Consider the following 16,283-nt stretch of genomic DNA (forward strand, 5'->3'; position numbering starts at 1 on the left):
CTCCCAAAGTGCTGGGATTACAGGAGTGAGCCACCACATCCGGCCTTAATACTGCATGTTCTAACTTATAAGTGGGAGCCAGACATTCAGTACACATGAACACAAATAAAGGAACAATGGACACTGGGGCCAGCTTGCGGATGGAGGGTGGGAGAAGGGTGAAGCCAAGTATCATGCTGATTACCTGTGCAACAAAATTATCTGTGCACCAAACCTCCGCAAGGTGCCATTTACCCATGGAACAAACCTGCACATGCACTCTTTGAATGTAAAATAAAAGTTGGAAAGGAAAAAAGAAATACAACAAGTGCTAATGTTGGAGCTAAGAAAACTGGATTCAGAGTCATTGAGACCTGAATTGAAATCCTGCTTTTGCCATTTCCTCTTTGTATGATACAGGGGAAATAAGCTAGAGCCTCAGCTTCTATATGGAGGTAATAATGCCTTTCTCTTGTTTTTATTAAGATTAAATTAGATATTGCCTGGTAAGGCACTTACCACAGTGTCTAGCCCGTAAAAAGCCTTATATGTTATGGAAAACACAAGATGATGAGACACAAATAACCAAGCACAATGTCTGATAAGCAGCAGGAGCACAGGAGCACTATGAATGTTAGACCACATCCCTGCCCACGTCATCTCTTCCCCCACAAATCAGGTCACCACTTAATTCAAGTAGGGCAAGGCAAGAGCTAGAAATGGACTGAGGCCAGGCGCGGTGGCTCATGCCTATAATCCCAGCACTTTGGGAGACGGAGGCAGGTGGATCACCTGAGGTCAGGAGTTTGAGACCAGCCTGACCAACATGGAGAAACCCAGCCTTTATTAAAAATACAAAGTTAGCTGGGCATAGTGGCACATGCCTGTAATCCCAGCTACTTGGGAGGCTGAGGCAGGAGAATTGCTTGAACCCGGGAGGTGGAGGTTGCAGTGAGCTGAGATCATGCCATTGCACTCCAGCTTGGGCAACAAGAGCGAAACTCAGTCTCAAAAAAAAAAAAAAAAAAAAAAGGAGAAAGCCAAAAAAAAAAAAGAAAAGAAAAAGATAGACCTGAGATCTTAGAGATGCAAAGCTGGGAGAAAATTCCGGTAGCTGGCTGCATGCAAATAGCACGCTGGTCTCTCTCTGGTGCAGAGAGAAATATTCTTGCATTCATAGGGCTCTACTGATCTGCTACAAGGTAGGGGGAGGACAAGGCACAGCAGAGGCAAATGTCATATCCTCAGAGCATGGATATAGGGCAGTCATGATGAATGCTAGAAATGTGACTCTTTGGCAGGATTGGGCTGAGACCCTCTGAAGAACTATGGACTGGAGCAGTTACTCCAGCCTCGACACAGCGGCAAGGGGAGAGGACTAACATTTTACTATGGACATGGGCACTGCTGGTGCTGACCACACTCTCCTATCCATGAGACTTGACTGAAACTTGGAAAACACAAGTGTTTAGGACTCTTGGAGGTAAGTGCCAGAAACCCAAGTTAAACTGACTCGGGCAAAAAGCAAAAATATATTAGCCTGCCTAATTTAAGGGTAAGACTTCAGGCTTGGCTAGACACTGGTATCCAAGCAACATGATCAGGAATCTCCCTTCATTTCTCAGCTGTTTTCCTCTGTTTTGACTTCCTTCAAGAATGCCCTCTTTTGGCCAGGCATGGTGGCTCACACCTGTAATCCCAACACTTTGGGAGGCTTAAGTGGGAGGATCACTTGAGCCCAAAAGTTTGAGATTAAACTGGGTAACACAGTGAAACCCCATCTCTGCAGAAAATAAAAAAAAATAGCTGGGCATGGTGTCACATGCTTGTAGTCCCAACTACTTGGGAGGCTGACGAGGGAGGATCACTTGAGCATGGGAAGTTGAGGCCTCAGTGAGCTATGATCCAGCCTGGGTGACAGAGCAAGACCCTGTCTCAAAAAAAAGAAAAAAAATTTTTAGTTAGCCAGCCATGATAGCACATACCTGTAGCTCTAGTACACAGGGGGCTAAGTCAGGAGGATCTCTGTAGCCTAGGAGTTCGAGGTTGTCGTGAGCCATGATCGCACCACAGCACTCCAGCCTGGGTGACAGAGCGAGACCCTGTCTCAGAAAAAAATGAAAATAAACATTAAAATAAAAAAACCTTTCCCTGGAAAGCAAAGATAACCAAGAGTAGGCTTATGTCTTGTTCTTTCAGGAATTCCAATCAAAAAACAAAAAATTATCTTTCCCAATAGTTATAGCAAATGTCTCAGAATTCTCACTGGTTCTGGTTGGCCCAATCTGATGCTTTTGACTGGTCAGGTCTGGGCTTTTTGCCCACCCTTAGCACCAGAAATAAAGCAGGCTCATCTGAGCCACCTGCCTTGGAGGAAGGGGAAGGGAAGGGTAGATCCTCCTAGGGAAATAGGGATGTTATTATTCAGAGACCATTAACCTGTGGACAGATAAGAACTCACGACACTTCCCCACCACCCTTTTTCTAGGCATCCACAGCACATCTGATTACATGTTCAGAAGCTAACCAATCTCAGATGATTTCAGCAGGGGTAGAGAAGAGAAACAGACTCAGAAATGCCATCACAACAGTTAATTATGTCAAATTTATCACCCTGATTGATCACGCAGCATTAACCTGAAGAACACCGAGCCAAGTTTTTTTTTTTTGACAAATGTGAGGCAAGGTTTCCAAAAAACTAGCAGATATGACTGTGACTTACAAAATGGAAAAAGTAAACAAGAAACACAATTTGATGTGATTTAATAAAAGATTTGTTTCCACCGCTTCTCCTGGGAACCTCAGCACATTTTCTCTCCACTGACAGTTATTATCTCTACCTTTATTGAACAAATACACCCGGAACACAGCTGCTGAGGATCAGTAAAGAAAATCATTCTTTTATTAATAAGACTGTTATTAGCAGGGGAAAAAATCCATGTTTGAGAGTTTGCACTGAAGTTACAGGCCATTTCGAAGAAATATGGCTGACTAGTGCCAAGATTATTTCAGGCAATTCCATGATCAAATATCTTATTAGGTTGTTTAAAATTTTTATAGGGACTGTAAATCAGAACTATTTTCTATTTGCCCTAAGTATTTAGGTGCTACAGGGAAAGCAGATCAAATTAAAGGGTATTGTGCACATTTTTTACTGGGAACTCCCAGGGATGTAAATCATTTCACTTACAGCATGGAGCTCCTTAGTAAACATGCTTGTGGAAACTATGTTCCAAGCTCCTCCAGCACTTTCATTAAAGTGATGATTTGGGGAGGACTCAAGATGGCGCTGTGAGAACAACCCAGGATTGGAGTTCTCGTTGTGTCGGCGGAGAGGTGAGTCTGAGCTGCATTTCCAGACTGATCTTTGTTGCTCGCGGAACGGGGAAATTCCCAAGTGAAGAGGAGACGCGGGACGCCAGGCAGATATTACGCCTGGCGTAGCCAGCAGCCGGGGTGGCGGCGGCCGGCCCTACCCAGCGCTCCCCACAGGGCGCACTTGTCCGGGTGCCCCGTTGAACCGGCAACTGGAGACGTGAGAGGGCTGGACTTGAGACTGAGCTAGACTTGAACAGGGGGCCAGCCAAGGGGATTGCAGGAACAGAGCGTTAGGATTGGCCCAGTGGGACGAACAAAACCGCGATTTCAAACAAGCCCCGTGCAGACGGCCCGAGACGCTCTGAGGGGGAGGGGCGGCCACCATTACCGAGGCAACCCGCCCCTACTGAGATACACGCCCATGCTGACGCAGCCAGCCGTTGCCGAGGCAACCCGTCCCTACTGAGATTCACGCCCACTGCTGACAGCAGCCTGCCATTGCCGAGGCAAACCGCTACAACAGAGAGACTCCGCCGCAGGGCGTGGCGGAGAACAGCAGAACAGCGGAGCCGGGGCGAGCCTCACAACAGCAGGGCGGAGCCTCGGCAGGCAAACAGTGACTAGTCTGCATCCTAGCTGGGCAGGACCTCAACGGACATCCAAAAATAAAGCCCAAACCCCTCAACACAGCATTTGAGAAAAAAAAAGGGTTTTTTAATGAGCTCTGTTGCAGCAGAATCAAACATAGCAGCCTAACAGCCCTGAATGAACAACACAGCTCACAGCTCAGCAATTAAACCCCTATAAAGTACAAACTGTCTCCTCAAGCAGCTCCCTGACCCCTCTATATCCAAAAGACTGACATTAGGCAGGCACCATCCTGGGACAAAGATAGCAGAAAAAGAAACTGGTAGCATCCCTCGCTGTGCCACAGCTGCTAGAGGTGCACCCCAGACAAGCAGGGTCTGGAGCGGACCTCAGCACTCGTACAGCGAAGGGGCTAGACTGGTAGAAGGAAAACCAAGCAACAGAAATACTTCATCATCAACATTCAGGGTGTCCACTCAGAGACCCAATCGAAAAGTCAGCAACTACGCAGACGACCAGCGAACAAATCCGCAAAGATGGGAAGAAACCAGCGCAAAAAGGAGGAAAACACCCCCCGAAACCAGAACACCTCGCCTCCTAGAAAGGACCAAAACTCCTCACCAGCAAGGGAACAAAGCTGGACGGAGAATGACTGCGACGAAATGACGGAATTAGACTTCAGAAGATGGATAATGAGAAACTTTGGTGAGCTGAAAGATCATGTATTAAATCAATGCAAAGAAACTAAGAACCTTGAGAAAAGATTTGAAAAAAGATTTGAGGAAATGATAACAAGAATGGATAACTTAGAGAGGAATATGAATGAATTAAAGGAGCTGAGAAACACAATACGAGAACTTCGCGAAGCATGCACAAGTTTCAATAGCCGAATTGACCAAGCAGAAGAAAGAATATCTGAAGTCGAAGACCAACTCAATGAAATAAAACGAGAAACCAAGATTAGAGAAAAAAGCGCAAAAAGGAATGAACAAAGTCTACAAGAAATGTGGGACTATGTGAAAAGACCTAACCTACGTTTGATAGGTGTACCAGAAGGGGACGAAGAGAATGAATCCAAGCTGGAAAATACTCTTCAGGACATCATCCAGGAAAATTTCCCCCACCTAGCAAGACAGGCCAACACTCAATTGCAGGAAATTCAGAGAACACCACAAAGATATTCTGCAAGAAGAGCAACCCCAAGGCACATAATCATCAGATTCAATAGGGTTGAAATAAAGGAGAGAATACTAAGGGCAGCCAGAGAGAAAGGTCGGGTCACCCACAAAGGGAAGCCCATCAGACTCACAGCAGATCTCTCGGCAGAAACACTACAAGCCAGAAGAGAGTGGGGGCCAATATTCAACATTCTTAAAGAAAAGAACTTTCAACCCAGAATTTCATATCCAGCCAAACTGAGCTTCAGAAGTGAAGGAAGAATAAAATCCTTTGCGAACAAGCAAGTACTCAGAGATTTTGTCACCACCAGGCCTGCTTTACAAGAGCTCCTAAAAGAGACACTACACATAGAAAGGATCAACCAGTACCAGCCATTCCAAAATCACACTGAATGCTAAAGAGCATCAACATAATGAAGAATCTACAACAACTAACAGGCAAAACAGCCACTTAGCATCAAAATGGCAGTATCAAATTCACACATAACAATATTAACCCTAAATGTAAATGGACTAAATGCACCAATCAAAAGACACAGACTGGCAAATTGGATAAAAAGCCAAAACCCATCAGTGTGCTGTATCCAGGAAACACATCTCACATGCAAGGATTCACAAAGGCTCAAAATAAAGGGATGGAGGACGATTTACCAAGCAAATGGAAAGCAAAAAAAAGCAGGAGTTGCAATTCTCATCGCCGATAAAATAGACTTTAAAGCAACAAAGATCAAAAGAGACAAAGAAGGCCATTACATAATGGTAAAAGGATCGATACAACAAGAAGAGCTAACGATCCTAAACATATATGGACCCAATGCAGGAGCACCCAGATACATAAGGCAAGTTCTTAAGGACTTACAAAAGGACTTAGACTCTCACACAATAATAGTGGGAGACTTTAACACTCTACTGTCAATACTAGACAGATCTACCAGACAAAAAATCAACAAGGATATCCAGGGCTTGAACTCAGACCTGGATCAAGCAAACCTGATAGACATTTACAGAACTCTCCACCCCAAATCCACAGAATACACATTCTTCTCAGCACCACATCACACCTACTCTAAAATTGACCACATAATTGGAAGTAAAGCACTGCTCAACAAATACAAAAAAACTGAAATCATAACAAACAGCCTCTCAGACCATAGTGCAATCAAGTTAGAACTCAGAATTCAGAAACCGACCCAGAACCGCACAGCTTCATGGAAACTGAACAACTGGCTCTTGAATGTTGACTGGGTAAACAACGAAATGAAGGCAGAAATAAAGAAGTTCTTCGAAACCAATGAGAACGAAGACACAACGTGCCAGAACCTCTGGGACACATTTAAAGCAGTCTCTAGAGGAAAGTATATAGCAATAAGTGCCCATATGAGGAGAATGGAGAGATCCAAAATTGACACCCTATCGTCAAAATTGAAAGAGCTAGAGGTCCAAGACCAAAAAAACTCAAAACCCAGCAGAAGACAAGAAATAACTAAGATCAGAGCTGAGCTGAAGGAGATTGAGACAGGAAAAACCCTTCAAAAAATCAATAAATCCAAGAGCTGGTTTTTTGAAAAGATCAACAAAATAGACAGACCACTAGCCAGATTGATTAAAAAGAAAAGAGAGAACAACCAAATAAATGCAATAAAAAATGATAAAGGGGAAATCACCACAGATTCCACAGAAATTCAAACCATCATCAGAGAATACTACAAACAACTCTATGCGCATAAACTAGTAAACCTGGAAGAAATGGACAAATTCCTGGATTCCTGTGTCCTCCCAAGCCTAAACCAGGAGGAAGCTGAACTATGAATAGACCAATAACAAGGTCTGAAGTTGAGGCAGCAATTAAGAGCCTACCACACAAAAAAAGCCCAGGTCCAGACGGGTTCACAGCCGAATTCTACCAGACACACAAGGAAGAGCTGGCACCATTTCTTCTAAAACTATTTCAAACAATCCAAAAAGAGGGAATACTTCCCAAATCATTTTATGAGACCAACATCATTCTGATACCAAAACCTGGCAGAGACCCAACAAGAAAAGAAAACTTCAGGCCAATATCCATGATGAACATAGATGCAAAAATCTTCAATAAAATATTGGCAAGCCGATTGCAACAGCAAATCAAAAAACTTATTCATCATGATCAAGTAGGATTCATCCCGGGGATGCAAGGCTGGTTCAACATACGCAAGTCTATAAATGTAATTCACCACATAAACAGAACCAAAAACAAAAACCACATGATTATCTCAATTGATGCAGAGAAGGCATTTGACAAAATTCAACAGCCCTTTATGCTAAAAACCCTCAATAAACTCGGTATCGATGGAACGTATCTCAAAGTAATAAAAGCTATTTATGACAAACCAACAGCCAATATCATACTGAATGGGCAAAAACTGGAAGCATTCCCTTTGAAATCTGGCACTAGACAAGGATGCCCTCTTTCACCACTTCTATTCAATATAGTACTGGAAGTTCTAGCCAGAGCAATCAGGCAAGAAAAAGAAATAAAGGGTATTCAAATAGGAAAGGTGGAAGCCAAATTGTCTCTATTTGCAGATGACATGATAGTATACCTAGAAGACCCCATTGCCTCAGCCCAAAAACTCCTGAAACTGATAAGCAACTTTGGCAAAGTCTCAGGATATAAAATCAATGTGCAAAAATCACAAGCATTCGTCTACACCAATAACAGACTTAAAGAAAGCCAAATTAAGAGCGAACTGCCATTCGCAATTGCTACAAAAAGAATAAAATACCTTGGAATACAACTCACAAGGAACGTAAGAGACCTCTTCAAGGAGAACTACAAACCACTGCTCAACGAAATCAGAGAGGACACAAACAGATGGAGAAACATTCCATGTTCATGGTTAGGAAGAATTAATATCGTGAAAATGGCTATACTGCCCAAAGTAATTTACAGAATCAACGCTATCCCCATCAAGCTACCATTGACTTTCTTCACAGAACTGGAAAAAACCACCATGAACTTCATATGGAACCAAAAGAGAGCCCGCATAGCCAAGTCAATTCTAAGCAAAAAGAACACAGCGGGGGGCATCACACTACCAGATTTCAAACTATACTACAAGGCTACATTAATCAAAACAGCATGGTACTGGTACCAAAACAGAGATATAGACCAATGGAACAAAACAGAGGCACCGGAGGCAACACAACATACATACAACTATACAATCTTTGATAAACCTGACAAAAACAAGCAATGGGGAAAGGATTCCATGTTTAACAAATGGTGTTGGGAAAACTGGCTAGCCATGTGCAGAAAGCAGAAATTGGACCCCTTCCTGACACCTTACACTAAAATTAACTCCAGATGGATTAAAGACTTAAACATAAGACCTGGCACCATAAAAACCCTAGAAGAAAATCTAGGCAAAACTATCCAGGACATAGGAGTAGGCAAGGACTTCATGAACAAAACACCAAAAGCATTGGCAACAAAAGCCAAAATAGACAAATGGGACCTAATGAAACTCCACAGCTTCTGCACGGCAAAAGAAACAGTCACTAGAGTAGATCGGCAACCAACAGAATGGGAAAAAATTTTTGCAGTTTACCCATCTGACAAAGGGCTGCTATCCAGAATTCACAAAGAACTCAAACAGATTTACAGGAAAAAAACAAACAAGCCCATTCAAAAGTGGGCAAAGGATATGAACAGATACTTTACGAAAGAAGACATATATGAGGCCAACAATCATATGAAAAAATGCTCATCGTCACTGATCATCAGAGAGATGCAAATCAAAACCACATTGAGATACCATCTCACGCCAGTTAGAATGGCGATCATTAAAAAATCTGGAGACAACAGATGCTGGAGAGGATGTGGAGAAAAAGGAACACTTTTACACTGTTGGTGGGAGTGTAAATTAGTTCAACCATTGTGGAAGACAGTGTGGCGATTCCTCAAGGCCTTAGAAATAGAAATTCCATTTGACCCAGCAATCCCATTACTGGGTATATATCCAAAAGACTATAAATCCTTCTACTATAAGGACACATGTACACGAATGTTCATTGCAGCACTGTTTACAATAGCAAAGACCTGGAATCAACCCAAATGCCCATTGATAATAGACTGGATTGGAAAAATGTGGCACATATACACCATGGAATATTATGCAGCAATCAGAAATGATGAGTTTGTGTCGTTTGTAGGGACATGGATGAATCTGGAGAACATCATCCTCAGCAAACTGACACAAGAACAGAAAATGAAACACCGCATATTCTCACTCATAGGCGGGTGATGAAAAATGAGAACACATGGACACAGAAAGGGGAGTACTAAACAGTGGGGTCTATTGGGGGGAAAAGGGGAGGGCCAGTGGGAGGGGGAGGTGGGGAGGGATAGCCTGGGGAGAAATGCCAAATGTGGGTGAAGGGGAGAAGAAAAGAAAGCACACTGCCATGTGTGTACCTACGCAACTGTCTTGCATGCTCTGCTCATGTACCCCAAAACCTATAATCCAATAAAAAATTAAAAAAAAAAAATAAAAATAAAAAAATAAAAAAATAAAATAAAGTGATGATTTGGGTTGCAACGACAGTGTCAAGTTCTTCCCATGTTCAATTGGGGACCATGTGGCAAGACCCAAAGCTTCCCCAGAGATCCTACAGGAGTAAGTTTTGAGCCACCCTATTCCATTATTTCAGCCTGAAATAACACCATGGGACAGAGGAGCAGACAAACGTGTGTAGACATGCTGGAAAGAATCTTTCTTTTTAGAAACAGGGTCAATATCTATTAAACTTCAAGATGTGTATCTCTTGACCTGGGAGTTTCTGTATTTGAGATTTAACCTACTAATATACCCATGCATGTGAATAAAGTATCTTGCTGCATGTAACAGGATATTTAACGTAACCTTGATTATAGTGGCAAATGCTGGGAAACAATCCAAATGTCTTTCAATATGGCACTGATTAAATAAATGACGGCACAGTCTCACAGTGAAAAACAAATGCAGTCATTAAACAGGATGAAATGGGTCTAGAGAAACTGAAATAGGACTACCTCTAAGACATGCTGTTAAATAGGAAAAAAGAAAGTGCAGAGGAACAAGCATAGTATGATACCATCTTATATATATATATGTGTGTGTGTGTGTGTGTGTGTGTGTGTGTGTGTATATATATATATTTTTTTTTTTTTTTTTTTTTTGAGACGGAGTTTCGCTCTTGTTGCCCAGGCTGGAGTGCAATGGCATGATCTCAGCTCACTGCAACCTCCGCCTCCTGGGTTCAGGCAATTCTCCTGCCTCAGCCTCCTGAGTAGCTGGGATTACAGGCACACGCCACCATGCCCAGCTATTTTTTTGTATTTTTAGTAGAGACGGGGTTTCACCATGTTGACCAGGATGGTCTCAATCTCTTGACCTCGTGATCCACTGGCCTCAGCCTCCCAAAGTGCTGGGATTACAAGTGTGAGCCACCGCACCCGGCCCATTTTATATTTTTTAACGTATGTGAATGTGGCTGTGCCCACACAGAATACCTCTGGAAATAAAGGCAATATTTGCCTCAGTGGATAAAAACAGGGACCAGCCTTATTTTCACCGGTATATCTTTTGGTACCACTTTTTATTATGTATGCATATGTAATTTTTAAAATACATTTTGTGTAAAAAAAAGAAATATGACTTCTTGCAATAAATCTAACAAGAAAGAAAAAAGATTTGTTGAAGAAAATAATAAAACTATTTATATATATGTGAGCATTCTTGAAAAATAGAGACATACATTAATTTTTGGGGTGGTATGGTAAGCTGGATATTGTTCCCCGCTCTTCATTCCCTCCCTTAACAGAATTATACATCCTTGCACCTCTGCAATTTTCCCACTGTGTGTGGAATGTACATCCTGACCCACTGATGTCAGTCTTGCTAGTGCCAATAGTGTCTGTAAATGTGATGCACGTCCAGGCTTTATATGTGCCTCTGCGGTCCGGTTTGGTCCCTTGCACTCCTGCCATCCACCCCAAGAAGTGCAAACCTTAGGGAGCCATTGGTCCCAGAATAAAAAGATATATAGTGCAGACCAGGACCAACCCACAGCCTGGAGTCAAGCCAGGCCAACAGAGCCCAGCAGAACCACAGCATATGCAGACCTGTGAAAGAAAAAATAATAATTTGTTGTTGTAAGCAAGATTTGGGGGAATGTTTGTTATGCAACTTTATTGTAGCAATATCTGACAGATACATATGGGAAAACTACATTCTTTCCTTTGGCTCTATTCCACCTCCACTAGGAAAATGTTCCTGATAAACTCAACTCCACACCAGACTGTGATCTCTTCAACAACAGGAGCTGTGTATTATTCATCCCTGTATTCCCCAGCTTCTTCACAGGGCCTGACAGAGAATTTCAAGAACACAAAAATTATTTCCTGACTATTGTCTGTAAAGTAGCCACTTCTACCCAACAGTTAATCTCTGCCAGATCACAGTTTATTTACGTCAGACCATGCATAACCGTCAGTAATCATCCTTCTATTCTGTTACCTTATGTCTCCCTCACAGCAGTGCAAACTTCCTAGAAGAAATTAATCAATGAAGGGGGGAGAAATGAATGTATGACTTCCTCACTGATTTGTGTTAAGTACGCATAGATTTTTTTCTGCCATTCTCTTCAGACTTCTCAGTCTGCCTTTCAAAAGCTTGTCCCAAATGGTTCCCAATTTGATCACCCACTGCTTCCCTGAGGCAATCACATGTAGTTATTCACCATTGCCCACCCATTACCCACACTTTTCCCTCTCTGCAACATTAGCGCGGTGTTCCCTACATCATGGATACCCTTCTCTACTATCCCTGCTTATTTAAATCCTGACCATCTGTATTATTTTGCAATACGTTCAGCTATGAGTAACTGCAAAACTCAAAACAGCAATGGCCTGGGCAAGGGTTTATTAATTTCTGTTGTTTAGTAAATGTACAGGTATCAGAATAGAACTGGAAAGGTAACCTGTTGATTTAGAGAAACAAGACCCTCCTAGCTTATTGCTCTGTCGTGAGAGTCTTCCATTCCTAAACTTACTTTATGATCCAAGATGGCTGCTAGAGCTCCAGCTATTACATTCTCATTCCAGGCAACAGAAAGGAAGATAAGTGGAAAAAGAACATGACTTCTCCCTGGAATGGAATTTCCCAGAAATTACATGCACCATTTTTGTATATGGAAACTTAGTCACATGGAATCACTCAGCTGAATAGGAAACTGTACTTATTTTGCTAGGTCACAAACCACTACTCAGCAGCTTCAAACAGTAAGCATTTATTTAGCACATGATTCTGCAGGCTGGCAATTTGGGCTGGGTCTATCTGGGCAATTGTTATCCTCTTGATTGGCCCATCTCAGGTACCAGGAGTTAGCTGCCGGGTTGGTTGGGTGCTGACTGGGCTGTCTCCTCTCCATGTGGTATCCCATCCTCCCAAAGGCTAGCTGGGGCTGGTTCACATGGTGGTTGAGCAGGAATCCCAAGAGACTGAGTGGAAGTGTGCAAGTCATCTTGAGATCTAGGCTCAGAACTGGCACGCTGTCACCCCCATCACACTGTATTAGCCAATACAAGTCACAAGACTGGTCTGGATTCAAGGGTGGGGAAATAGACTCTAAATAGGAGAAGCTACAATGTCACACTGCAAAGGGGTGTGCCTATAAAGAGGGGAATAATTTTGGCCATTGTTGCAATCACTATTCCACGGAACTATAGTCTTAACTGAGGGACAGCTTGCATTTTCTGTGACACCAACTTTATATATATATATATATATAAAATTGCATTTTAGGTCTTGGGGTACATGTGAAGAACATGTAAGATTGTTGCATAGGTACATACATGGCAATGTGGTTTGCTGCCTTCCTCCTCATCACCTATATCTGTCATTTCTCCCCATGTTATCCCTCCCCAACTCCCCACCCCCTGCTGTCCATCCCCTAGTTCCCCCCCACAGACCTCAGTGTGTGATGCTCCCCTCCCTGTGTCCATGTGTTCTCACTGTTCAAGACCCGCCTATGAGTGAGAACATGCGGTGTTTGATTTTCTGTTCTTGTGTCAGTTTGCTGAGAATGAGGTTCATCCATGGCCCTACGAAGGACACGAACTCATCATTTTTTATGGCTGCATAGTACTCCATGGTGTATATGTGCCACATTTTCCCTGTTCAGTCTATCATCGATGGGCATTTGGGTTGGTTCCAAGTCTTTGCTATTGTAAACAGTGCTGCAATAAACATTCATGCCAACTTTTTTTTTTTTTGAGACAGAGTTTCACTCTTGTTACCCAGGCTGGAGTGCAATGGCGCGATCTCGGCTCACCGCAACCTCTGCCTCCTGGGTTCAGGCAATTCTCCTGCCTCAGTCTCCTGAGTAGCTGGGATTACAGGCATGCGCCACCATGTCCAGCTAATTTCTTGTATTTTTTTTTTTTAGTAGAGTTGGGGTTTCACCATGTTGACCAGGATGGTCTCAATCTCTTGACCTCGTGATCCACCCGCCTCGGCCTCCCAAAGTGCTGGGATTACAGGTGTGAGCCACCGCGCCTGGCCTCACATCAACTTTTAAAGCCCAGTCCAAATGCACTCTCTCCTCCCAGAAACCTTCCTTGACTACTGATCTAGAATTCTGACCACCAAATATTTTTACCTATTTGCTTTGTGGCCTTTGTACAGCTACACATGGAAAAACACTGTCCTATCAGTGACAGTTCAGGATAATAGAAGGTGAGCCCTTTGTCAGCCTCAGCAGCCACCAAGAACTTAGACCCCGTCTTCACCAACATACAAACATTTCTGTTGAAACAATGGCCCTTTTAATTTAAAAGTAATAGATCCCTTGTTTCAGTGGCAAGAGTATGAAATTGTTACTTTTGCTTTCAGCAAACCCACAAGAGGCACAAAGAATCCACATGCCCCAAAGGTAAGATGTCAAATGCTGAAGTCTGGAAGGAATCCCTTAGCAACCAAGCATGCTATATATCCAAGAATGATATATACATTCATCATCAGAGAGGGTATCAGAACTAGTCCACGGGTATACTGGCATTTTTCTTTCTCCCTTTGTAATTTTTTAACCTCTCAATATGACTAGAATATAAATCAATAGCCTAGAGTCCTTCTGGTTAATGAGGTTCTCATTTGGGAGGTTGCAGCCTAGGAAGCTATTAAAAAGAGAAAAAAAGGCTTCTAAAACATTTCCTGCCAGCTCCTGAGAACTGGGGAGGAGGGAGAGTACAGGGGACCATTAGGGGAAGAAATCTGCAAAAGAGGAAGAATTCTTGGTGCACATCCCTGGCAGTGGATCCAAGAAGTAAAGAAAAGCCCTGGGAAGAAAGGAGGAGGGGCGGGAGAGCCTTCCACTGATCCAAACAGGCCGCTGCCGTCCAAAGGGAGGTAGGAGGGCAAAATCCCTGCCTGCGGACGCTTCCGAAATGTTTATGACAAAAAACCAGGACACTAAAAGTTGGCGGAGGGGTGGTCTTGGCATCTTTCCTTAACTTATACAAGAATAATAAGAGCTTGCATTTGTTAAGTGATCACTGTACTGGTTCATATAAAGCTTGCCCGCCCCCTCCTTTTTTTTTTTTGAGACTGAATTTCGCTCTTGTTGCCCAGGCTGGAGTCCAGTGGCACGATCTTGGCTCACTGCAATCTCCACTTCCTGGGTTCAGGTGATTCTCTGCCTCAGCCTCCCGAGGAGCTGGGATTACAGGCATGCGCTACCACGCCCAGCTAATTTTTGTATTTTTAGTAGAGACAGCGTTTTGCCACGTTGGTCAAGCTGGTCTCAAACTACTGACCTCAGGTGATTTGCCTGTCTCGGTCTCCCAAAGTGCTGAAATTACAGGCATGAGCCACCATGCCTGGCCAAAGCATTTTTTAAATTTTTTTAAAGTTGTATATATTTAGGGGGTATAGGTGCAGATTTCTTACCTGCATACATTGCATCATGATGAGGTCTAGGCTTTTAGTGTACCTATCACCCAAATAGAGAACACTGTACCCAAGATGTAATTTTTCCACCCTCACTGCCCTCCTACCTTCCCACCCTTTATAGTCTCCGATGTCTGTCATTTTGCTCTGTATGTCTGTGTGCACCCATTGTCTAGCTCCCACTTATAAATGAGCACATGCAGTATTCAACTTTCTGTTTCTGAGTTATTTCACATAGGATAACGGCCTTCACTTCTATCCATGGTGCTGCAAAAGACATAGTTTCATTGTATATGCATTAATTATCTTAATTTATCTCCTCCACAAGACCATAAGGCTGGAGCTTTTATTAACCCCATCTTCACAACGAGCCTGGTGATGCTCACACTTTTCCCGAGGCCACTTGGTTAATAAGTGGAGTTCAGATCAGTTTCTCTAACTGCATAGGCCGGACTTTTGGACCTCTGCACCATCCTGGTCATTGACACCACGATAGAGTATAAGAGGAGATGTTTCAGAGCCTCCCATAGAATCATCTGTCTTCAAGATTACCCATGGGATGAGGCCATTAATAGACATAGTCTCTTTCATTAAAGAGATCCTGAACTTTATGAAAAGACAGCTGAGTGTTTACAAGCCAGAATGAAGCAACAACCACCATAATAAATTGACTCATTGTGCTATGTTAGGCACTATGCTAACTATCTAGATTATCTTACTTACTGCACTGATGTAAGAAGTATTGTCCCCATTTCACACGAGAAAATAGAAGCTCAGAGAAGTTGGCCAGGATCTCACAGTCAAGGAGTAACAGAGCTAGAATTCAAACCCAGGTCTGAGAGCAAAGAGCAGACTCTCTGTTTATCGTTCTGAGGTGTCTCCTTACATGGGCAACTTGGTCACTCATTGCTTCATTCACCCTTCAAATATAAACTATTACTCACTGTGTTTGGAAAAAAATTTTAATTTCTGAAATTGAAGTGGGGGACTAGAAAGAAACTCATTATATTTTTGTCTGACTGAAAGACACAAACCTTCCATTTGTAAAAAAGGCAATAACTGTAAAGCACAATAATGCTAATTGCAATAAAATGAGATATATCCATAATCATTTTTTATAAGCTAATTTCAGAAGTGACAGCCATATTCCATTCAATAGAAGTGAGCCAGCAGGTCCAGCCCATGCTGAGGGGAGGGGATTACACAAAGGCATGAATACCAGGAGAACAGGGATCACTGGGGTCGCTCCTAG

The 16,283-nt window shown here is 42.9% G+C and overlaps 1 long non-coding RNA gene across 1 annotated transcript in view; it reads right to left on the bottom strand.

The window, feature by feature from the left end:
- Positions 1 to 2,093, bottom strand: part of LOC144578592 (uncharacterized) — a 366,916-nt gene extending 364,823 nt beyond the window's left edge. The window contains exon 1 of the long non-coding RNA XR_013524698.1: positions 1,965 to 2,093. This is a non-coding gene — a long non-coding RNA (uncharacterized LOC144578592). The remainder of the gene's footprint in view (positions 1 to 1,964) is intronic.
- Positions 2,094 to 16,283: the final 14,190 nt, after the last annotated feature.

This window comes from Callithrix jacchus, chromosome 12 (genome assembly GCF_049354715.1).
Source record: "Callithrix jacchus isolate 240 chromosome 12, calJac240_pri, whole genome shotgun sequence".
Classification (NCBI taxonomy): Eukaryota; Metazoa; Chordata; class Mammalia; order Primates; family Cebidae; genus Callithrix; species Callithrix jacchus.